We start from the raw sequence: 26,597 nt of genomic DNA, 5'->3' as shown, positions 1-26,597 counted from the left end.
GCACGGGTGTGGCCATCCTACAATACTGCTCCGAATAACGGCGTGGGGTGCCCGAAGGGGGGGCACGGGGGGGGCGGCGTGAACGGGCCTTCCTAGGTGGAGGCTCGTCTGCTGTAGTGGGGCGCCCCTTTACCGTTTCAGTTGCCATTCAGCTGAGTTTCGGCTGCTCTTGATGCTACAGCGACAGGCGGCTGCAACAGGACTCTCAAAATGGCGGCCTGTTCTTTGGATTTGGGCCTGGTCGACTAAAATGGCCCTGGGACACCTTAGAACTCGGACGCTCGTTTTTTTTTCCTTTCCTGTACATGCAAAAAAAGGTAAATGCCCGGTACGTTACACGCTTCATCTGCCACGATGAACTCTCCAGAGGAACCGAAAAAAAATATAGTTATGGTAACTATACCATGCATCGTCATATGGAGAGGTGGCACCAATTAATTATAGTGCTGCATAAAAGAGAGATTTGTAGGAGAACCCCTGACCTGCTAGTACATTCATCAAAGAAGTGGCACTGACAGCATCAGAGGCAAGGGAAACGGTCCCAAATATTTAGAAGAACTTTGGAAAGATTAAAATGACATGTTTAGATTGTGGCAAATTAATTTCATGTGGACAGATGAGTGTTACTCTAATAAATACAGCATATGAACATCATCATAGTCGATGGTTGGTAGAGACATTTTGACTATATCCTGGACCTGCCCGTCCTCGCCCAAAATGGCGCCGGAATAAATGAGACTCGTAACTCCTTGTTGTGTACTGGTTGCAGAACCTTGAAATCACGAGATACGTATGCAGTTTTGAAGCACATGGCGGGCGGGGACGAGAATTGATTGAATATTTCGACATCCCTATTGATATTAAGTTCTGATGTGTTATTGATTACTGTACTATTGAAAGTTCGAATTAACGTCACCCATGGTACTTGCCCGCAAATGTATATCTAGATAATTTTATTGTAACTGGCCCTGTCGTATTTTAATTATAAAATGTACGTCCACCGATTCCGTAACTGTTAGACACCATAGTTCTTGCAACCTAATGGCCCGCCCGTTACGTTCCTCTACAGTGTAAATGTCTACTCATCATATACGATTACAGTTTGCTCCGTGACCGGCCCACGTGGTTATAGGCTCGTATTTGTATAATGAAATTTTCACAATAAAGGTTTTTAAAAGAAAACATGGTAGTAGTATATACATTGGTAAAGTTTTTAATAATAGTCACTGTTTTAGAATCATTAAAAGGCAAGTGAAATAAAGCAGACCAATTACATGAAGGGTAAAAGATATAATACGAAGGAACGCAGTAAAGATAAATGGTCAAGGGCTGTTGTGTTTTCTATTCCTGCAACATAAAGTGATCGATAAGAATCTCATATTCAGGCGTATCGGCGACTAAGACAGCAGGTCGACCCTCTTTTGCTCAACGGCTCCGACATGGGACGAAGAAACGCTCTTTTTCTCGAAAAAAGAATATATTTTACTTGCAGGACAGTTGTAAATTTTCCGGGAAAGTACATTAGCCTGGAACATTATAACATATATTTAAGAAAAAATAATGTTCGGAAGTAATAAAAAGCGTAATTTTTAGGTCATATGGCCAAGCCTTTCATCATTAGAATAAGAAAAGTAAAATGAACCAATGAAAAGTTTTATTAACAAGTCACATGACTTGTTATGCTTACGTTACGCGCTGCGCGCCCCGGATGACTTCCGGATGCGCTAACGCGGCGCGTCATATGACGCATTACGCGACAACGCAGGTCCAGAATATAGTCAAAATGTCTCCACCAACCAGCGGTCGGAACACAACCCCTTTCAGCAGGCTAAATAGTTCTGTTAAATGACAACAGAAGGGTCAGGCAACAAGAACCATTAGTCAAAGAGGGGAGGGCTAGTTCTTCTCTACCGGGTTACATTGGGGCGCTACCGGAACTGATCGAATTGGTAGTCTACAGTGTTTCTGGATGTTTCAGACTGAAGCTGGGGTTAGCATGAGAGCAGCACCATTTCGTAGCTCCGTCGTGGCCATTCCGCAACCAATCATGGCAGCCGCTCTTTATCGTTATTTTGGGCGGGGTGGGTGGCGGAGCCGAGCTGTTTTGCAGCCATCATTGTGTGGAGTTCAGTTCATTTCACTAGTTTTGTATTTGTCATGAGGGGTTGTTCCTAATGTTTCTATTTTAGCGAGGTCAAAAAGAGATCCCATTAGTGGCCTACTGATTTTGCTCGATTCCTTTTCTTTTTTTTTACACGATTTTTCGTTATCTGCAAAGACTAAACAGAGTATTGCGACTCTGTGTTTGTTTGTAAATAGAGAATGAACCAAAGAGAACCAATTCTAAAACAGTAAATACTTGGATAACAATCAATCAAATGGAGAGAGAAGCAGGCACGACGTATTACAACGGGGGCAAAGGCCTGCGTTAACTACCCTTCACTATGTGCAAAGAGAGAGTACTCCTAATAGAAATGAGGGAGGGGGGGCACCATTCAAAGCAGATCAGTGTGCATAAACACGAAAATGTTTTCACTTACCACGTACTTGACATTCGACAGCTTATGATATTTGCTATTAAAAAACCATTGAAATTCACTGAAAAAACCATAGGTTATAGACCATATATAGTTAGGAATTAGCATTTACAAAACCTTGAAAATTCACTGAAAAAACCATAGGTTATAGACCATATATAGTTAGGAATTAGCATTTAAAAAACCTTATGTTACTCACACAAAACCATTGAAATTCCATATATAGTTAGTTGCACTAACTATATATCGCGCACCCGCAATCCACTGCTGATGATGTCACATATTACATCATTCATGACATGGTCAGTGACATCACTGATGACATCACTGATGACATCTCAAATGACATCACTGATGACATCACTGATGACATCTCATTTGACATCAATGACCACATCACTGATGATATCATTCATGTGACAATTCAATGCATCTCCTCACATTTTAATATAACCTCTGTTTCACCCAGTGTTAAATACAGAGTATAATTTTTGAAACCATTGACACACCAATACTAGTTACTACATACGTACTCACTGATTCCTACGTCTACACACACATTCACTCATTCACCCATACAATCATTCATACATACAATCACTCATCTTTACAACACTATCATATGCACTCATACACCAATGCAGACACTCACACTCTGCCACTCATCCATGGAGTTACTCCCACACCTAGTCAGTCCTGTAAAGAATCAATCACACTTCCATTTTCTTGTCTATACAGTTAAACATAGAGCACCTTACATGTTCAAACATATACTAACACATACTTACTTTCTTATACAATCATTGATACAAGTACACATTGATCTGCACAGAGTCACACACCTCCCAGCCAGCCACACACACACTCAGTCTCCCATACAAATACTTGGACAATCAATCAATAACCCATATAGTTAATCATATAGCTACTGATCAACACATGCAGCAGTTTACAGAACAACAGACATAATGATGCACAAATTAAGACAGTTTAGTCACTAACCCATGCACTCAGTGAGACACATTTAATCACTCACTCATACATTCAGTCATGCACCTACTAAATCCTTCGTCCAGACAGTTATACATCTACTCATTCTTCAATATGTAAAACATATTTAAACTTTACAGAAACACACAGTCACTGGATGATGTCATCAGTGATGTCATCAGTGATGTCATTTGAGATGTCATCAGTGATGTCATCAGTGATGTCACTGACCATGTCATGAATGATGTAATATGTGACATCATCAGCAGTGGATTGCGGGTGCGCGATATATAGTTAGTGCAACTAACTATATATGGAATTTCGTTGGTTTTGTGTGAGTAAAATAAGGTTTTTTAAATGCTAATTCCTAACTATATATGGTCTATAACCTATGGTTTTTTCAGTGAATATATGATATCTAGGCCTGTTATTATGGCTTTGGCGTTGAGGGTGTGTTCTCTGTGTTTACAGGATTCCGTGCCATGCAGCTTGATTATGTCGAGTACTGTTACTCGCTGCTCACTGTATAATTGTATATATGTATATATGTATTTACGTGCACATATTGGCTCCCTGGATCACAGTTTATTATTTTTGCCAACACCCCATCTATTGTACTACACACCTGTCCATTTGCTATGCCCATCCCGGGCGTTATCACGTCAGAAGGACTCATTACGCCCATTTAGGGCTTGATCAATTTTGCAACCCTTCATTATGTTTTAGAGGTGTTGCATCTCATGTAAATATGTATATTGATTGTATATTAATTGTTTATTTGGATATAACAGTGTTAGGATATACCTTTCCAACATGGCGGTTCCATTTGTCACCATGTACATAGTCCTTCTTTGCTTACCATTGTAATAGCGGAAGTAAGATTTTTTTGTTTATAATGAATTGAAACGCCTTACCCTTTGCATATCTTGACGAAGCCCTCTGGCGAAACGCGTCGTATGCTGTAAGTTCCCTCATTAAATCCATGTGGAACTACCCCTGAGTGTGCTGCCTTCTTTACGAATTAAGGATTCGTGGATTGTTTGGAGCTGTGATAATACAACGGGTACACCCCCGTTTTGGCGTGCACCCGCTCACGAGTGCAACCGGCTGGTGTTTTGGAGCATTTGATTTGGATTACTGGCTGCACCGAGTTTGCCTGCTACCCTACACCGCATTGCCCGGATCCTGAAGATACCGCCGCGAGGCATTATTTGACTCACATTATTCCTGGCGTTTGTATCATTTGGGGAAGGCGCGGTGTGCGCTATACTGACTATTTGAACTTGGTTGGGCGCTGGCATTTTACTCTGAGCGAAGGGGGAAACAGCGTGTTCACACAGGTAGTTGCGGCTGCACTACCTTACATCATGTTTAGCGAGGCAGAGAGGAGAGAGGCGGAACTTGGGATGTTCAAAAATAAGAAAAAACCAGATGCGACACAAAAGGCAAGCACTAATCAAGCTGGAGGAAGCAGCACCACTTTAAATTCGAAATTGGCCACCTTGGAACGGCTTTACGAAAGAGAAATCCGAAAGTGGTGGGAGGCAACATCACTTCAGAACTACATAGATGTTGACCGCGTCCCTCGTGGATTACGAATATACACTATCCCAGCATATGAGAACCCGGACCCCAAATTGCTAGATGCATGGGCTGCTCATACAGCGGCATCTTGCAAAGGTAGTCTGGTCATATTGGTTCGCTTTGCCTGGAGTGACAGAGACAAAGCCCTGACACAGATCAAAGAGATCGAGGATGATCTACTAAAGGAAGAGGATCAAACCAGCTTGGAAGAGAAACGTGAACTTATCAAAAAACGACTGAAGAAATATGAAAATAAAATTAAACAATGCAAAGAAGAAAAGTTTGATAGAGACGAAAAAGATTATAAGATGGGACGAGTGTTAACGTTTGCTAAAAAATATGAGCATACAAGAAAACAACTCAAGATAAAAGCAAGCGGTCCTAACACCGTGGAACCTGCCACTTCCGAATCTGACACTAATGCAGATGACATGCTTAGCGAAGATGGGAGTGAAGAGGCTTCTTCTTTTCAGGTGGAGTACAAGGTAATGCGAAACAACCAACTGGTAGGAGGCAGGGGCAAGCCCCCGGATTACCAAGGACCAAGAGGAAGACGAGGCGGGGGGGCCGCAGGAAGAAATCCTCCAGGTTCGCCTCCAGTAACTCGCAGCATGAAGAATTATCAAAAGAAAAAGAACTTAGCTCAAACCTAGAAAACTCCATAAAACCTGATAATCTTACCATCATTAATCTCACAGACAAAGTTCTTACCACGGAAGAAAATTCCATTCTGCAATTGGGTTTGTCTTTCTGTCCTCAAAAGAACTTTGAATTTGCACAAACCCGTATTGACATTTTTAAGTTCACCAGAAAATTAAAACTTCATAAATTTTTCAAATTAAAACCACACATTGAGAGCGTTGTGTCTGGTAGCACTAGCACCATGGAAAATCTCAGATGTCGTGACTTAGGTGCTCTTCGAGCCATGGAGAGTCTAGACCAAGAGATTAATTTGGGTCTGGACGTCGAAGTTACCAACACACAGATATTGACCACTTCTAACATCCAACAAAAAGGTGGTCAAAGTGAATTTAAACCGGCATCCACTTTTTTGCCTATTATGAGCACCGACGCCATCGACATCTTTTCAGACGCTGTTCTGAGAGATCTTACCAGACTACGGAGGACGAAACAATATACCTCTTCAAATGAGAATTTTACTAAACAACAGCAAATTGCGCTACAAACTTTGTGTTCTGATTCCAGTCTGGTCTGTAAACCCTCTGATAAAGGGGGGAACATTGTGCTACTTACTTCGGCACAATATGAAAATGAGGCTAATCGACTTTTGGGAGACATGGAAACGTATACTATCGTGGGAGAAAAAGATTACAATAAGAGTGTGGGTGAGTACCACGACATGATATCTAAATGGTACAACAGCACCATGCTCAACACAGACGAATATTTATATCTGCGTTGTCTAAGCCCAGTGATTCCTACGTTTTATTACCTTCCCAAGGTACATAAGGACATGTCCAATCCTCCGGGAAGGCCCATTGTCGCCTCCAACGGTAGTCTCACCGAAAACCTCTCCATTTATGTTGATTCTTTTCTTTCACCTTTGGTTATGTCATTGCCCTCTTATCTTAGAGACACTAAACACTTTTTGACTTTGATGGACAACATTGTATGGAAAGACACTTACTGCATGATGGTATTAGACATCGCCAGTCTGTACACGTGTATAGCTCATGACGACGGGTTGAGATCCATGGCGAGTTTCTTGGATAAACGTCCTGCGTGTTACTATGAACATAATAAGATGTTGCTTGATTTTATGAATTTCAGCTTGAAAAATAATATTTTTCTTTTCAGCAAGCAGCTGTACAGGCAGATCTCTGGAGTTGCCATGGGAGCTTGCTCTGCTCCTAGCTTCGCTAACCTCTTTGTAGGTTGGTGGGAGGAGCAAGCTCCCTGGAGAACCACCAATCCAGAGTGGCATGACAGAATAATTGGATGGCATCGATATATCGATGACTTGTTCATCATCCTTGAAAGTCCAATAGACACTGCCATGTCGTTCATAGACTTACTTAACATCAATGACATGAATTTAAAGTTCTCAGGTCATATAAGCAGGACTTCTGTGAACTACCTCGATCTCACAGTGTATATAGATGACAAGGGAATGGTGCAAACTAAACTATTCAGGAAAGAGACGGCAGGGAATTCCACCCTCTTTGCCACTAGTAGCCATCCACGCCAATTGGTAGAGAGCATCCCTTACGGAGAACTCCTAAGGCTTAGACGTAACAACTCCAATCAAGAGGATTTTAAGAAGGCAGCAGAGGCCAGTCTTCAAAGATTTAGGATCAGAGGCTATAGTGAAAAGGTGTTAACCAGGGCTCTTGACAGAGCCAATAAGATGCAGAGGAAAACATTGTTAGAACCTAAGCAAATAGGTAAATCCATCAATGGGGCATTTCGCCTCATCACCACCTTTTCCCGCAATGCTGGCCAAGTCAAAAAGATACTTAAAAAGAATTGGCACATCTTAATGTCAGATAACATCATTAAGGCTGACTTGCCCAGTAATCCTCTTGTAACATTTAGGAAGGCCAGATCGCTCAGAGACCAGCTGGTTTCGAGTCACTATTCAGTTCCTGAAAATAAAGCCAAACTACCGGCACTCAAAGGCTTCTACCCATGTGGCCGGTGTAAGGCCTGTAAATATAGCAAGCGGACGCTTGCTTTTAAAATTCCAGGTCTGTCAGCACCCAAAAAGATTGCCAAATTCCTTACGTGCTCTACAGCATATGTCATCTATTGTCTTACTTGCCCTTGTGGCTTAAACTACATTGGGAGTACCACCAATGCAGTTAAATTAAGAATTTTAGAACATATGCGTGCCATTGCCAAAAAAGACGCCACCTACCCTGTAGCGAGGCACTTTGAAAAGAAACATAATAGCAACAGGGACCTGTTAGCTTATTGTTGTCTCGATAGTGTAGCAGTGAATATCAGGGGTGGCGACCGCCTTCTCAAACTTAGAAGGCTGGAGTCAAGATACATCATTGACTTGCAGAGTAAACACCCCAAAGGTCTTAATATGCACGAAGAACTTTCAGTCCATTTGGGTTAATCTGCATGTATCCATGATGGAGCTCTATGTTGGCATTCGTATTGCATTCTCGCATTTTTTCTTTTTCTTTTTCTTTATTTTCCATACTTGTTATTCGTATTTCTGGTTTTAGGATTACATGATTGTCATTCATATTTAGAATTTTGTTCTTACATCCCCCCCTTTTCATTGGTTATTTCTTTTGTACAGGTGTAATACACAGGCCCATTCAGGGAGATATCTAGGCCTGTTATTATGGCTTTGGCGTTGAGGGTGTGTTCTCTGTGTTTACAGGATTCCGTGCCATGCAGCTTGATTATGTCGAGTACTGTTACTCGCTGCTCACTGTATAATTGTATATATGTATATATGTATTTACGTGCACATATTGGCTCCCTGGATCACAGTTTATTATTTTTGCCAACACCCCATCTATTGTACTACACACCTGTCCATTTGCTATGCCCATCCCGGGCGTTATCACGTCAGAAGGACTCATTACGCCCATTTAGGGCTTGATCAATTTTGCAACCCTTCATTATGTTTTAGAGGTGTTGCATCTCATGTAAATATGTATATTGATTGTATATTAATTGTTTATTTGGATATAACAGTGTTAGGATATACCTTTCCAACATGGCGGTTCCATTTGTCACCATGTACATAGTCCTTCTTTGCTTACCATTGTAATAGCGGAAGTAAGATTTTTTTGTTTATAATGAATTGAAACGCCTTACCCTTTGCATATCTTGACGAAGCCCTCTGGCGAAACGCGTCGTATGCTGTAAGTTCCCTCATTAAATCCATGTGGAACTACCCCTGAGTGTGCTGCCTTCTTTACGAATTAAGGATTCGTGGATTGTTTGGAGCTGTGATAATACAACGGGTACACCCCCGTTTTGGCGTGCACCCGCTCACGAGTGCAACCGGCTGGTGTTTTGGAGCATTTGATATATATATATATATATATATATATATATTACCTACTGGCAGTCGCCAGTAGGTAGTTATAGTTAGGATTGATTTCCATAGGAAATCCGCAACATTCTATTGGGAATAACTTTGGCGCCGGTGGACGAATCTTCGCAAATGTCTCAAAGAAGATGGCCCGCTCCGCTCTGCTCCTTCCCTGAAAGTTTGGGGGGGATTCGTCAAGCGGGGCCGAGATAAAAGGGGGGTCCCCAAACGTGTTTTCCCCATGTTAATTTCCATAGGGCGGTTGGACTCACTTTTAGCCCGAACGGCTGAATGGATTTCCACAAAATTTGGCAAAATTGTAGGGACTGGTAGCCCGATGTGCCTTTTCTATGTCTCAAGATATGTGCTCCAGTGGATTTTGAGTAATTTAGGTTAAAAAAATATATATATATATATCTGGGCGGAGCCTAACCACACATCTGATCTGATTTGCTGTCAGCACTTCATCCAAGAAGTGTTGGCAGCCATCTTGGGAGCAATATACATGATAGCACCTCATTAAAAATCATTGTAGTTAATAGAGGGTTTTAGGACTTTAGTTACATTATAAATCAGTTGTTGATGGTACCATACTCATTTTAGGAATTGTGGTGTGTTCTAAGGTGATTTTACCATGTGAAAAAGCCTTCTGCTGTGATATCATGAATCATGTTTGAAAGAAAACTAATATCTCATGATTTTCCCACAGTGGTTTGGAAGGGGATCTGTAAGCTAAACTGAAAGCATATTTTCTGTAAATTCACATTATCTTTCTCAGTCATGTGAGAATGAAGTCTGACATTCTCAGTAAAACATGTACATCCAACAAGGACAGAGACTGTCAGTTGATTCCTTTGTGTTCTACTGCAGCCTCCTAGAGTGTTCTAAAGAACAACTAGAGCGCTAACAGTCCTACTTATTACAAAGGTATAGCACACCTGAAGCCATCGTGATGGGAATAAAGTGGTAACTCTTAAAACATTTAATTTAAAAAGGAACAAAATGAGGGGGTATATTATGCCATAGAAAGTATTATTAGTGCTGCAAAAAGAAAAATTAGGGCACATTTTGAGTGACTTCTCAAATCCTCTTCTATTTCATAAATAAATTCTGACATGCTGTCTCCCAAGATGGCCACCAGAGACAAAAGAGCCCAAATGTAGCCCAAATATCACCCAGATGTAGCCCAAGTATAGCCCAATGACAGAATGTGCCAGAGTGTTCTAAAGAACAACTAGAGCGCTAACAGTCCTACTTATTACAAAGGTATGGCACACCTGAAGCCATCTTGATTGGAATAAAGTGGTAACTCTTAAAACATTTAATTTAGAAAGGAACAAAATGAGGGGGTATATTTTGCCATAGAAAGTATGATTAGTGCTGCAGAAAGAATAATTAGGGCTCATTTTGAGTGACTTCTCAAATCCTCTTCAATTTCATTAAAGAAATTCTGACATGCAGACTGAAACATGCACTTTGAATACCAGCAGCAGACTTCCCTGGTGAGCAGTAGCTTTACTACAGTGATCTAATGAGCAACTAGAGTGCTAACATTCAGAGTTTATGGCAAATGTGTGACCCATCTGAATGCCTTCTTGATGGAACCAAAGTAAACAAGCATTGAAAATGCAATAGATCTCGCCCTCGTTTAAGTTAAAGCCATTCTGTTTGTAATGAGGTGGCTTTTTAGCTTTGCTTTTATTAGGGTTTTTTAAACTTTCATGTAAATAACATGCATCTGTATGCATATATGTATATGTATGCATGCATTTATATTTGTATTTATATAGATATACAGATTATATATGTTTATATATGTATGTATATACATACACATACATATATATAAATGCATATGCATATATATGCATATATATATATATGTGTATATGTGTGCGTGTAGAGAGAGGTAGAGAGGTAGAGGTGTAGAGGTAGAGAGGTAGAGGTAGAGAGGTAGCGGTAGAGAGGTAGAGACTAGTAGAGAGAGAAGTAGAGAGAGGTAGAGAGGTAGAGAGTAGAGAGTGAGGAATAGAGAGTAGAGAGTGAGTAGTAGAGAGTAGTAGAGAGCAGTAGAGTGAGTAGTAGAGAGTAGTATAGAGTGAGTAGTAGAGAGTGAGGAGTAGAGAGTAGTAGAGAGTAAGTAGTAGAGTGAGTAGTAGAGAGCAGTAGAGAGTGAGTAGTAGAGAGTAGTAAAGAGTGAGTAGTAGAGAGTAGTAGAGAGTGAGTAGTAGAGAGTGAGTAGTAGAGAGTAGTAGAGAGTGAGAGAGAGAATAGTAGAGAGTAGTAGAGAGTGAGTAGTAGAGTGAGTAGTAGAGACTAGTAGAGAGAGAGTAGTAGAGAGTGAGTAGTAGAGAGTAGTAGAGGGTGAGTAGTAGAGTGAGTAGTAGAGAGAGAGTAGTAGAGAGTGAATAGTAGAGAGTAGTAGAGAGTGAGAAGTAGAGAGTGAGAAGTAGAGAGTGAGTAGTAGAGAGTAGTAGATAGTGAGTAGTAAGGAGTGAGTAGTAGAGAGAGAGTAGTAGAGAGTGAGTAGTAGAGAGTAGTTGTCAAGTGGGGGCTAAGAAAAAAGGGGGTCCCAAAAGGTGTTTTTCCCATGTTATTTTCCATAGGACGATTAGACACGGCTACAGCCCGAATGGCTTAACGGAATTACGAGAAATTTGGCAAAATGGTAGAGTCTGATTCGCAGATCACCCTTTTGTTTAAATGGTGTAAATCCCTCCAGTAGTTGTTGAGAAAATCGAATTTGAAAAAATATATATATCTAGAAGCGCGCACCGTGCGCGCACCAAGCGTGCGCGAGCGGAATTCTGATTACTGTTAGACGTCTGTGAACATTCGATTTGGTGGTAACCAGGAAGTGTTGGCTGCCATTTTGTCAGTGTGAGGCTGAAAAGAGGGCAAAATAAAAGTGAAGAACATGAAAAGGGGGCAGGGTAGAGAGTCCCTGACCCCCTAGGCCTTCTCAGGGGGTCCCTGAAGGACCCTAAAGGGCAAAAAAAACATTTAAAAAAAAATAAAAAATTGCGAGGTGCGCCCACGTTGCACGCACCCTTCAGCCGCCATTTCGTGTAGTTTCAGAAGAGAGTGGAAAACGAAAGTAGAAAATGTGAGAAAAGGGGGCAGGGTAGAGTCTCCCTGACCCCTGAAGGACCCCAAAGGGCAAAGAAAACGTTTTTTTTTTTTTAAATCGTGAGGTGCGCGCACTGTGGAAAAAAACCAACAAAAAAAGACAGTTAAATAATAAGTTTGAGTGTTTAGATGTTGGTTGGCTCTAAAAAGAGCTGTTGTGTTCATTGAGTGCTTTTGTACCTACAAGTAAGTACCGATGCAGAGTCTAAAGTTTAAAAGGAATACTGTGTTCCCCTCATCTGTGAAATTTACACCATCTCTCATATAGATGCCTTGCATGTTGTAACGCAAGTTGTTGTGGTATATAGAACCCATACCATAGTATCTGAGGAAAGCAGAAACAGACTCATTCACATGTTTCCTTGCTTTCTCAATCTGCGGACAATAGTGGTTTTGACCAGTTCCATTTTTGCCTTTGGCATATATTAGAATATACAAAGGCAGTTTGTGGAAAAAGTGACATCAATTGTGTCCTTTTAAAGCATTTCCAGACCTACTCCAGTCAACGTGCACATGTCATTTCCACCACTGTGCACAATTATGAGGTCAGGGTGTGGGAGATGCAAAAAGGATTTTACAAATGGCATCAATTGGTGACATCTCAATCCTTTCGGGACAATCCACTTAATAGTCACATTTGGTAAATCAAGGTTGAGAAAGCATCTATTTGCTGCATACCTTTCACTCCAGAATATAAAACTGTGTCCTACAATCCACACTCTAAGCATCTTGAAGGCAGATCTGGTTGTAGTCAGATGGGCTCTGGAAATGAAATGGCAGTTTGAAAACTTGGAGTTTAGAAAAAAATGTGGGTGAGATTTAGTGCACTTGAAAAACAAAGAAATTATAAATGGTTTCTGATAATTTAACATTGAAAACTAGGGTGCATACTACTGGTTTTTAAAAGGAATAATTGATTTAGAAAAAGTCATAGAAAAGAACATTGCACAGGATAAGCTGGAATATTGAGAAGTCAAATACACTTGCTGTTTTGGTTTGCAACATTGAGTGATGAACTTTTCACCTTTTGAGTTCAGTTAGGTGGTCTATGGAGAGGTATCATGGTAACAGGCAGAGAGAGCAGTAGGGGAAGGTTGAAAGTGTTGAAATGTACAACCAATTAAAATGTTAGTTTGGTTTTGAATTTGTGTGGGAAGAAATTTCATTGGTTATGTACAGGGATATGTGTGAAAAATGAGAGGGAATCAGGGCTATTTTGTGATTGCAGTGTCTGAGGTACATTTCAGAGATTCTGCTTAAGAAAATCTGGTGTGTGATTGACACTGTTCTAAATCTTCAAAAGCATTTTTAAAGGTGAGTTATTAATTTGTAAGAGGATATATGTTTTGAACTTTAAGTTAATAATAAAAATGTGTTCTAATGTGGAAGTTACTCACTTTCCCTCTCTTTCACTCTCTCTTACTGTCTTCCTTTCTCTCCACCACTGTTCTTTTTCCTTCCTCTCTTTTTCTATAAATCCTTCTGTTTCACTTACTCCTTTATCCTTTTTCTTAATATCCTTTTTTTTCTCTCACCCTCATATCTCTTTCCTCACTGTCATTATCCCTTTCCTTTACTCCTCTTTTCTAACTCCCTCTCTCCATCTGGGGTGAGGGAGAGAGAAAGAGGGAATAAATCCCTCTTTCTCTCTCCCTCACCCTTGCTCTCTTTATACAACACGACTAGCAAGACCCCCCCCTTCACTGTAGTAATCATTTGACTGAATTTCAAGGATTTCTGTTATGTGTCCAAGATCACAGTGTGAGTCAGTATTCATTTTAGAAGATTCTGGCATAATGATTTACTTTTTTCTTTCTGCCTGTAGCTTTTCACCCTCTTTCTGTACCATTTTCTCTCTGTATGTATTATCTCCCTCTCTGTGTGTTTCATCTCCCCTCTGCATGTAACATTTCTTTCTCTGTTTGCAGCATTTCTTTCTTGCTGTACCATGTTATCCCCTTGTGTGCATTATCTCCGTGTCTGTGTGCACCATATGTCTGTCTGTGTGAACCATATTACCCTGTCTCTGTTTTATCTGCCCTCTGTCTGCAGCAACTCTCCTCTGCCTGCAGCCCTGCATCATGTATTCTTTTTGGTTGTAATGTATGGTTTTACATTTTTGGTCCAGGATAACACTGAGTGTCTGTCTACATGAAAGTATTACATTTTGATCTTTTTCTACAATTTTCCCTGTCTTTCCTCACAGTCTACCACTCTCTGCTTATACTGTCCTTTGTTTTCTGAAATTTCCACTCTTTCCTTATTTTTTGTAGTCTTTCTTGAGAGTGATATTTTTTAAAACTGTTTCTTGTGTTCTCTCTGTTGTGGTTGTCTTTACTGTCCCCTAATGTTTCCCTTTCTTTTTGTACTCCCTCCTCTGCTTTCTTCATAATACTCTCTGTTTTATTAGACCTCCTCTTAGCAATGACCCACTTAATATAGATAGAGTGCTGTATACACTCTTGGGCAGATTAACAAGCATATTGGGCCTCTTCTTGCATTGTGTCTCATGTTTGGATGTGATGCTGGCAAAAACGAATGATGCATATTGGAAATGTATTTTGGAAATGAGTCAGGTTTCTGCACTGTAATGTAGTGCTCCTTTACATGGGACGTGTTCTGTCTCTCAAACTATTTTCTGTGGTATATGTGTTTTGGAAAAATGTATGGTTTTAAATTTTTTGACTAGGATCACACTGAGTGTCTGTGTAAATTAAAGAATTATATTTGCACCTTTTTTCTATAATGTCACCTGTGTCTCCTCACAGTTTGCATCTCTCTGTTTATAGGGTACTCTTTATTTTGATATTGTGTCTCATGTTTTGAATAAATGCTGGTATAGAGATTGTGCTGTAATTTGGAAATGTATTTTCTGTCTGCACTATCCCTCTCCCTCTGCCTGCACCCTCTGCCTGCACCTTCTCATGTTTATCTGCAGAGGGCTATTATGATACGGTTGCTGTGTGTATTAGACAGGGCTACCATGTTAAATCTTTTCCTTCTCTGCCTGTAGTCTCGCATCCTCTACGTGTACCATTTTATCTTTGTCTTCACTATCTCCCCCTCTGTGTGCTCCAATTTGCCTCTGCATGTAGCATTTGTCTCACTGTTTCCAGCATTTCTTGTGTGTTGTACCATTATATCCTCTGTGTGTACCATGTCTGTGTCTGCTTACACTATCTGTGTATCTGCTTGAACCATATCACCCTCTCTCTGCATCATCTTTTCTCTGACTGCACCATCTGTCCCTCTACCTGTAGCCCTCCACCATCTATCTTCTGCTTGTACCAGTTTCGTCTCTGCCTGCATTATCTCATTTTCTGTCTGCACCAACCCTCTCCCTTTGCCTGCACCATCTGCCTGCAATCTCTCATGTACATCTGCAGAGGCCTTTTATGATATGGCTGCTGGTGTATTACACAGCAGTACCATGTTAAATCTTTTCCTTCTCTGATTGTAGTCTCGCACCCTCTACTTGTACCATTTTATCTCTGTCTTCACTATCTCCCCCTCTGTGTGCTCCAATTTGCCTCTGTATGTAGCATTTGTCTCACTGTTTCCAGCATTTCTTCTCTGTTGTACCATTTTATCCTCTGTGTGTACCATGTCTGTGTCTGCTTCAACTATCTGTGTCTCTGCTTGAACCATCTCACTCTCTGTGTGTACCATCTTTTCTCTGACTGCACCATCTGTCCCTCTGCCTGCAGCCCTGTACCATCTATCCTCTGCCTGTACCAGTTTAGTCTCAGCCTGCATTATCTAATTTTCTGTCTGCACCAACCCTCTCCATTTGCCTGCACCCTCTTCCTGCACTCTCTCGTGTACATCTGCAGAGGCCTATTATGATATGGCTGCTGGTGTCTATTAGACAGCGCTACCATGTTAAATATTTTCCTTCTTTGATTGTAGTCTCGCACCCTCTACTTGTACCATTTTATCTCTGTCTTCACTATCTCCCCCTCTGCGTGCTCTAATTTGCCTCTGCATGTAGCATTTGTCTCACTGTTTCCAGCATGTCTTCTCTGTTGTACCATTTTATCCTTTGTGTGTACCATGTCTATGTCTGCTTGCGCTATCTGTGTCTCTGCTTGAACCATCTCACTCTCTGTGTGCACTATGTTTTCTCTGACAGCATCATCTGTCCCTCTGCTTGCAGCCCTGCACCATCTATCCTCTGCCTGTACCAGTTTAGTCTCTGCCTGCATTATCTCATTTTCTGTCTGCACCAACCCTCTCCCTCTGCCTGCACCCTCTCATGTGCATCTGCAGAGGCCTATTATGATATAGCTGCTGGTGTGTATTTCCCAGCAGTACCATGTTAAATCTTTTCCTTCTCTGCCTGTAGTCTCGCACCCTCTGCGTGTACCATTTTAACTCTGTCTTCACTATCTCCCCCTCTGTGTGCTCCAATTTGCCTCTGCATGTAGCATTTGTCTCACTGTTTCCAGCATTTCTTCTGTGTTGAACCATTTTATCCTCTGTGTTTACCATGTCTGTGTATGCTTGCACTATCTGTGTCTCTGCTTGAACCATCCCACCCTCTCTCTGCATCATCTTTTCTCTGACTGCACCATCTGTCCCTGTACCTGTAGCCCTCCACCATCTATCTTCTGCTTGTACAAGTTTAGTCTCTGCCTGCATTATCTCATTTTTTGTCTGCACCAACCCTCTCCCTTTGCCTGCACCGTCTGTCTGCACTCTCTCGTGTACATCTGCAGAGGCCTATTATGATATGGCTGCTGGTGTCTATTAGACAGCGCTACCATTTTAAATCTTTTCCTTCAACAATTGCAGTCTTGCACCCTCTACTTGTACCATTTTATCTCTGTCTTCACTATCTCCCCCTCTGTGTACTCTAATTTGGCTCTGCATGTACCATTTGTCTCACTGTTTCCAGCATTTCTTCTGTGTTGAACCATTTTATCCTCTGTGTTTACCATGTCTGTGTATGCTTGCACTATCTGTGTCTCTGCTTGAACCATCTCACCCTCTCTCTGCATCATCTTTTCTCTGACTGCACCATCTGTCCCTGTACCTGTAGCCCTCCACCATCTATCTTCTGCTTGTACCAGTTTAGTCTCTGCCTGCATTATCTCATTTTTTGTCTGCACCAACCCTCTCCCTTTGCCTGCACCGTCTGTCTGCACTCTCTCGTGTACATCTGCAGAGGCCTATTATGATATGGCTGCTGGTGTCTATTAGACAGCGCTACCATTTTAAATCTTTTCCTTCAACAATTGTAGTCTCGCACCCTCTACTTGTACCATTTTATCTCTGTCTTCACTATCTCCCCCTCTGTGTACTCTAATTTGGCTCTGCATGTACCATTTGTCTCTTTGTTTCCAGCACTTCTTCTCTGTTGTACCATTTTAACCTCTGTGTGAACCATGTCTGTGTCTGCTTGCACTATCTGTGTCTCTGCTTGAACCATCTCCCTCTCTGTGTGCTCCATGTTTTCTCTCACTGCATCATCTTTCCCTCTGCCTGCAGCCCTGCACCATCTATCCACAGAGCAGCAGATGAGGAGAAAGCAGCCTCCTGGTCACCGGAGATACACGGGGATGGCGCTCGGGAAACTCATGGATGCAAAAATACATTTGACACAGGACCCCAGAATCCTTCAGATGTCCAAGATAGCTCTGCTGCGCGTGTTGGTACAAAGCCATTCTGATCCTGCTCAGTGGGTCCAGGCGCATGCAGCTGCTGCTTCTGGACAATGTCCCATCTCATACTAAACTGCCCCGTACAGGCATATGCTGCAGTAGGGTGCAGTGGTATGCGGGTGATCCACGCCTGGTACATGTGCATACCGGTGCCAGGGGGGACACGTGTTTATTGGTGCTGTGTAGCAAGTTATGACTCTACATTTTTACTGCACCAGACGGTAGTACCACCTACACGGATCAGGAGCATCCAGGCACCAGACTTCATGGTGCAAGAGCATAATGGTGCTGTGCGGTATGGGTATATATGTACTGGGGGCTGGGGGACACTTAGCACAGTGTGTGCTCACACCCAGAGGGCTCCCAGGCATTTGAGCACAAATGATTTTCACACTGAGAGGGCTCCGGTGCAGTTCAGCAGCACGGGGTCTCACACCCACTGGGCCCCGGGGCAGTTCAGTAGCGCGTGGGCTCACAACCCCTGGGCAGCTCAGCAGCACAGGGGCTCACACCCACAGGGCTCCCAGGCAGTTTAGCAGCGCCACCCTCTGGTGCATCACTGCCACCCTCTGATTCACCACTGCCACCCTCTGGTTCATCACTGCCACCCTCTGGTTCACCACTGCCTCCCTCTGGTTCACCACTGTCACCCTCTGGTTCATCACTGTCACCCTCTGGTTCATCACTGCCACCCTCTGGTTCATCACAGCACCCTCTGGTTCACCACTGCCACCCTCTGGTTCTTCACTGTCACCCTCTGTTTCATCACTGCCACCCTCTGGTTCATCACAGCACCCTCTGGTTCACCACTGCCACCCTCTCGTTCACCACTGCCACCCTCTGGTTCATCACTGCCACCCCCTGGTTCACCACTTCCACCCTCTGGTTCATCAATGTCACCCTCTGGTTCATCACTGCCACCCTCTGGTTCACCACTGCCACCCTCTGGTTCATCACTGTCACCCTCTGGTTCATTACTGCCACCCTCTGGTTCATCACAACACCCTCTGGTTCACCACTGCCACCCTCTGATTCATCACTGCCACCCTCTGGTTTATTACTGCCACCCTCTGGTTCGCTACTGCCACCATCTGGATCATCACTGCCACCCTCTGGTTCATCACTGCCACCCTCTGGTTTGCCACTGCCACCCTCTGGATCATCACTGTAACTCTCTGGTTCATCACGGCCACCCTCTGGTTCATCACAGAACCCTCTGGTTCACCAGTGCCACCCTCTGGTTCATCACTGCCACCCTCTGGTTCATCACTGCCACCCTGTGGTTCATGACTGCCACCCTCTGGTTGATCACTGCCATCCTCTGTTTCATCACAGCACCCTCTGGTTCACCACTGCCACCCTCTGGTTCATCACTGTCACTCTCTGGTTCATCACAGCTCCCTCTGGTTCACCACTGCCACCCTCTGGTTCATCACTGCCACCCTCTGGTTAATCGCAGTACCCTCTGGTTCACCAGTGCCACCCTCTGGTTCATCACTGCCACCCTATAGTTCATCACTGCCACCCTCTGGTTCACCACTGCCACCCTCTGGATCATCACTGTCACCCTCTGGTTCATCACTGCCACCCTCTGGTTCACCACTGTCACCCTCTGGTTCATCACTGCCACCCTCTGGTTTATCACAGCACCCTCTGGTTCACCACTGCCACCCTCTGGTTCATCACTGTCACCCTCTGGTTCATCACTGCCACCCTCTGGTTCATCACAACACCCTCTGGTTCACCACTGCCACCCTCTGGTTCATCACTGCCACCCTCTGGTTCATTACTGCCACCCTCTGGTTTGCTACTGCCACCCTCTGGATCATCACTGTCACCCTCTGGTTCATCACTGCCACCCTCTGGTTCATCACAACACCCTCTGGTTCACCACTGCCACCCTCTGGTTCATCACTGCCACCCTCTGGTTCATTACTGCCACCCTCTGGTTTGCTACTGCCACCCTCTGGATCATCACTGCCACCCTCTGGTTCATCACTGCCACCCTCTGGTTTGCCACTGCCACCCTCTGGATCATCACTGTCACCCTCTGGTTCATCACTGCCACCCTCTGGTTCATCACAACACCCTCTGGTTCACCACTGCCACCCTCTGGTTCATCACTGCCACCCTCTGGTTCATTACTGCCACCCTCTGGTTCATCACAACACCCTCTGGTTCACCACTGCCACCCTCTGGTTCATCACTGCCACCCTCTGGTTCATTACTGCCACCCTCTGGTTCATTACTGCCACCCTCTGGTTTGCTACTGCCACCCTCTGGATCATCACTGTCACCCTCTGGTTCATCACTGCCACCCTCTGGTTCATCACAACACCCTCTGGTTCACCACTGCCACCCTCTGGTTCATCATTGCCACCCTCTGGTTCATTACTGCCACCCTCTGGTTTGCTACTGCCACCCTCTGGATCATCACTGCCACCCTCTGGTTCATCACTGCCACCCTCTGGTTTGCCACTGCCACCCTCTGGTTCACCACTGCCACCCTCTGGTTCATCACTGCCACCCTCTGGTTCATCATAGCTCCCTCTGGTTCACCACTGCCACCCTCTGGTTCATCACTGCCACCCTCTGGTTCATCACAGCACCCTCGGGTTCACCACTGCCACCCTCTGGTTCATCACTGCCACCCTCTAGTTCATCACTGCCACCCTCTGGTTCACCACTGCCACCCTCTGGATTATCAATGTCACTCTCTGGTTCATCACTGCCACCCTCTGGTTCACCACTGTAACCCTCTGGTTCATCACTGCCACCCTCTGGTTCATCATCACAGCACCCTCTGGTTCATCACTGCCACCCTCTGGTTCACCACTGTCACCCTCTGGTTCATAACTGCCACCCTCTGGTTCATCATCACAGCACCCTCTGGTTCATCACAGCACCCTCTGGTTCACACATGCCACCCTCTGGTTCATCACTGCCACCCTCTGGTTCATCACTGCCACCCTCTGGTACACCACTGCCACCCTCTCGTTCACCACTGTCACCCTCTGGTTCATCACAGCACCCTCTGGTTCACCACTGCCACTCTCTGGTTCACCACTGACACCCTCTGGTTCAGCCTGCCACCATCTGGTTCATCACAGCACCCTCTGGTTCACCACTGTCACCCTCTGGTTTACCACTGTCACCCTCAGGTTCATCACTGCCACTCTCTGGTTCTTCACTGCCACCCTCTGGTTCACCACTGCCACCCTCTGGTTCACCCCTGCCACCCTCTGGTTCATAACTGCCACCCTCTGGTTCATCATTGCCACCCTCAGGTTCATCACTGCCACCCTCTGGTTCACCACTGCCACCCTCTGGTTCACCACTGCCACCCTCTGGTTTATCCCTGCCACCATCTGGTTCATCACTACCACCCTCTGGTTCATCACTGCCACCCTCTGGTTCACCAATGCCACCCTCTGGTTCATCACTGCCACCCTCTGGTTCACCACTGCCACCCTCTGGTTCATCACTGTCACCCTCTCATTCACCACTGCCACCCTCTGGTTCATCACTACCACCCTCTAGTTCAACAATGTCACCCTCTGGTTCATCACTGCCACCCTCTGGTTTATCACAGCACCCTCTGGTTCAACACTGCCACCCTCTGGTTCACCACTGACACCCTCTGGTTCATCACAGCACCCTCTGGTTCACCACTGCCACCCTCTGGTTCACCACTGCCACCCTCTGGTTCATCACAGCACACTCTGGTTCACCACTGTCACCCTCTGGTTCACCACTGCCACCCTCTGGTTCAACACTGCCAACCTCTGGTTCATCACTGCCACCCTCTGGTTCATCACAGCACCCTCTGGTTCACCACTGCCACCCTCTGGTTCACCACTGCCACCCTCTGGTTCATCACAGCACACTCTGGTTCACCACTGTCACCCTCTGGTTCACCACTGCCACCCTCTGGTTCATCACAGCACCCTCTGGTTCACAACTGCACCTTCTGGTTCATCACAGCACCCTCCGGTTCACCAATGTAGATTATGGGGAGAAAGCACACCTGCCCAGCCTCAACCGGGGGCTGGTTAATGTGTTACTGAATTTGAGCTTCAAGTCCGGCACCTGCTTCCTTATCTGTAAGTGCTTCCTGTTGTGGTTTAATTTTTGTGACAGCCTGGAGCATTGTGCCATACTTGTAACTATTCTCTGACCCTGCTTCGAGGGTCGGAGCAGGGTCAGAGAATAGTTGCAAGTAGGCAACAACTCCGGAGGCGCCGCTCAGGAAGCACTTACAGGGTTACAGAAGGTGCCCTAGTTGAAGTTAATTTATTTGTAACCATTTTGTAAATGGTTACAAAGAAATTATCTTCAACTTGGGCACCTGCTGTAACCCTGTAAGTGCTTCATGTACTTCAGTTTTTTAAAATCCGTCCCGCACGCGATTTCGCGGATTTTTCCGCAATTTCGCGAGATTCGCGGACCGCGAAATTGCAGAAAATACACAAATTCCACGAACGGAACTGATTTTACGCCCATGCTTACTCTTCTCTGACTGCACCATCTGTCCCTCTACCTGCAGCCCTCCACCATCTATCTTCTGCTTGTACCAGTTTTGTCTCTGCCTGCATTATCTCATTTTCTGTCTGCACCAACCCTCTCCCTTTGCCTGCACCCTCTGCCTGCACTCTCTCCTGTACATCTTCAGAGGCCTATCATGATATGGCTGGTGGTATGTATTAGACAGCGTTATCATGTTAAATCTTTCCTCTCTCTGCCTGTAGTCTTGCACCCTCTGCCTGTATCATTTTGTCTCTGTTTGTACTTTCTCTCCCTCTGTGTGCTAAATCACCTAAATCATGAAGTGAGTCATGAATTAGGATATATAGTTGTAGAATGTCCTTTGCAGTATGTTTCTCAGGCCTCTTAATTCCCAAATTGTGTTTATGCTGAACAGTATAGATACTGGGTGTGCTGTTCAAATGCAAAAGCAACTGTCTCTGTAGCATGTAGTAATCTTTTCTGTGAATTTTCATTAGTACATTCTCAGTCCCACCTTGACTCTCTACACTGCTTGAACACCACTTCCTTGTCCTAAACCCTGAAACTCCATCCCTAGAAAAATATTCTTAACTCTTTCAACACTACTGCAGTGCTGTAAACTCTGAAAGAATACTCCCAGCAAGACCTCCTTTTACTGTAGTAATCATTTTACTGAATTTGAAGGGATAGTGTTATGTGTCTAAGATCACAGTGTGAGTCAGTTTTCATTTCAGTAGAATGTAGCAGAATATTTTGCTTAGTTGATGTGTTTAAAAATATGGGCATACATGTACTTATGAAGTTGAAAAGCTAGTTTTGTAATATCTATTAGTGAAAATGATATAATTTAGTGTTTATATTTTTTTGTAAGGTCCAGCAACATTGTACTATATAAAATGGATCAAAATCAGGACAACATTCAAGTCAATTTTGAAATGTCCATCGATGTCATAGAAGACTTAAATGTACCTTTTGAGGATGACATTGATCAACAAGATAATGGAGAAGGAGATAGGCAGTGATTTTTTTATCAAAGTTTGGACATTGACTTGATGGTAGCAGTAGAAGAGATTGAGTTTCAAGTTGCAAATTGTGAAGTTGAGGACAATGCAACTGAAATTCCAGATGAAATCATGCTGGATGTTTTGTTACAGTATGAAATGTTTGAAGAAAACATTTATGATTTTGAATTAAAAATGATTAGAGAGAGCCTTTTTGTACAATTTTAATAATTTGCTTAGTTGATGTGTTTAAAAATATGGGAATACATATTCTGATGAAGTGAGTCAGACTTTAGGATATTTAGTGCTAGAAACTGCTACACAGTACGTCTGTCAGGCTTCTTAATTCGCAAATAGTCTCCATGCTGTGTACTGAAGATCCTGGCTGTGCTTTAGAAATACCATACTAACTCTCTCTGTAACATGTTGTAATCAATTCAGTGAATTGCAAGGCGAATTTCTATCTGTTTTTATTCAGAATGCGAGTCAGTGTCTTTTTTTAAATATTGTGACAGAATCACTTGCTCGGTGTATCTGTTTTAAGACATGGGAATACATGTACTCATGGAGTGAGTTAGGCTTTAGGACATCCAGTGCTTTTTACTCGTAGCCCTTGCATGATACCATACACTGCCTACACACATCTGTATTGTTCTAAACTCAGAAATATCAATCTCACCACGACCCCCTACACTGCCTGAACACCACTGCACTGTTCTGAACCCTGAAACGCCATTCTCAGAAAATTTCCCTATAATGTTGAAACACCACTGCACTGTCATAAACTCAGAAACAGCACTTACTGCATGATTTCCTACTCTGCTCAGACACAGTTGCTGTGCCTTAAAGTTACTTATGAAGTAAACCAGTGTTTATATTATTTAGTGGTTCTAATTACTATGTAGTATGTTAGTAGTGGTCTATAACATGGTCTTGTTTTTTCACAACAGATTGTAATTATCTACAGAAAGAAAAATCAACATGCCTACTAAGAATGCAAAAAAGAAAAAAATATAAACGGGCTTACTTTTCCAAGAAAACACAATTACAAGATTTATCTAAACAACAATGTACGGAGAAAAAGAAGAATGTTCCTGGTAAGACAACAAAGGATTTCATAAGTAAATTAACTCAATGTGAAGAAAGTGTGGATAATGTGCAAATGAAACAAAATGTATCTGTAACTACAAAGAAAAAGCAGATCCCCCCAAAAAATGTTGGAAATGTATGTGGCGATCAAATTGTCTATAGTATTAGACGAAAAAAACAGTTTGCTCAAATTCGCAAGAGAATGTTTTATGACAGAGTAGTTTTACATTTATTAAAAAAGGTAAAGAATTGTAAAAGGAAAACAGCTTTTTATAAGAAAAAAAAAAATATTGAGAGTATAATTGATCAGGCTTTTGAAATGAAAAAGAAGTTGTATATTTTAGTAATCAATAGAATTCGTAAAATAGACAAGGCAATCAATGTTTTGAAAGCGAAAAGTAAGGTGAAAAGACTAATTAATAGAACTAATTTTTGTAATGTTTTTTCTGGAGAATGGAAGCATAGTTCAAGTTGTGAGCCATTTTTTAATGAAGAGATTTACTTTCAGACTAATGATTGTTGCATGCAGTTGACACCAGTGGTCGAGCATATGAGGTGAAGGACGGTTGTCCGATTGAAAAAGAGAAAATTGTGCCTAGAAATGCAGAAGAGGTGTTAGCTGATGAAGTTTTAGGGAGACGTCCTAAGGCTCCAGTGTACACTTGGAATTGTAGTAGTATTTGTAGTGTACGACAGGATTCAATAGATTTGTTTTGCAATTTATTACGTAAGTATACTAAGAAAAGTCTTAAACAAAAGATTAAGATGTTGCAAGAATTAGATCCTTGTAGACTGAGAGAAAAAACGTGTTTGCAAGGGCATTCACTGGCTTGTCTTTCTAGAAAAGTATTCCAGAGTGTTTTTCACCATTTTAGGATGTTAGCAGTGCATCATACTGAAGTGAGGAAATTAGTGAGAAGGTTGTATTTTGCAAAAAGTCCAGCACCTAAGCTAAAACAGTTAAACAGTGCTCTTTTGCATGGATCTGTATTAGATGTAAAGAACATTTGTGAAGAAATTGAGGTTATTTACTTTGGTGAAAAAGAGGACAGTGCAGAAACTGATACAGTAATAGAAGGAAATGTGGAAGAAAATGTACAGAATTTTAGTACAGAAAATTTTGACCAAGTAATTACAAGGTTTAAGGTCATTTCCGGTGAAAGGCCAAACTTTTCTTGTGTGTGTTGTCGACAAACTCATTATAAGAATCAGACTAGAATAGTTGATTTATATGTAAAAAGTGAAAAGGAAAATAATAATGAGTGGAAGGATTTTGCAACCTATTTGTTGGTAGAGAATTGTTTTGATTTGGCTTCTGATCAACGTATTTGTAAATATTGTTATAATAAATTAAATGATAACAAAATGCCTGCTAGAGCTGTACATACTAATCTTGAGTTGGTAAATATTCCTTCTGAACTGATGGATTTAAATACCTATGAGTCTATTCTGATTCAATGTGTGCCGCCATTTCAGGCTATTGTTTGCATGGAGCCTAAGACAGGGAACTTGCCTCCTTCAGATTTACAGAGAGGATTAAGGGGAAGAGTTGTCTATTTGCCTCTAGATTTAAAGAAAAATATTGAAACAATTGGTGTAGATAAAGTGGAAGAGGAACCTCTAGTTATTCTAGTTAATGGCATTCCTACAAAGAGTATGAAAATCTGGCAAGAATTAATGGATGTTAGGAAAGTGAAAAAGGCAACGTTGTATTTAGTAAAAAACAATCAATACTACAAAAATGTATATGTAGGAGAAGAGGAAACAACTGTAGAAGAGGACAGTGATTTGTCAGCTGGGCAAATTGAAAAAGTGGATGTGTCCAGAAGTGAACACATTTATGAACATTATAGTGTTCATCCTCTGCATTACAAAGAAGTAATGGGGAATGCAATCGTGTTATTCCAAATGAAAGAAGCAAAAGGAAGTCCCATTAGTGTATGGAAGAAAGCTTGGAAGCTCGTTGTTTTCCTAGTTATTTCCAACAGGTCAAGGTGGACGATATGATGACCGGACATCAAGATTATATGCAGAAGATCCAAGGTTTCGCCAATGTATTCCATATTTGTTTCATCTT

The sequence above is a fragment of the Lissotriton helveticus genome, chromosome 6 (genome assembly GCF_964261635.1).
Source record: "Lissotriton helveticus chromosome 6, aLisHel1.1, whole genome shotgun sequence".
Classification (NCBI taxonomy): domain Eukaryota; kingdom Metazoa; phylum Chordata; class Amphibia; order Caudata; family Salamandridae; genus Lissotriton; species Lissotriton helveticus.
This window is presented reverse-complemented; position numbering follows the sequence as displayed.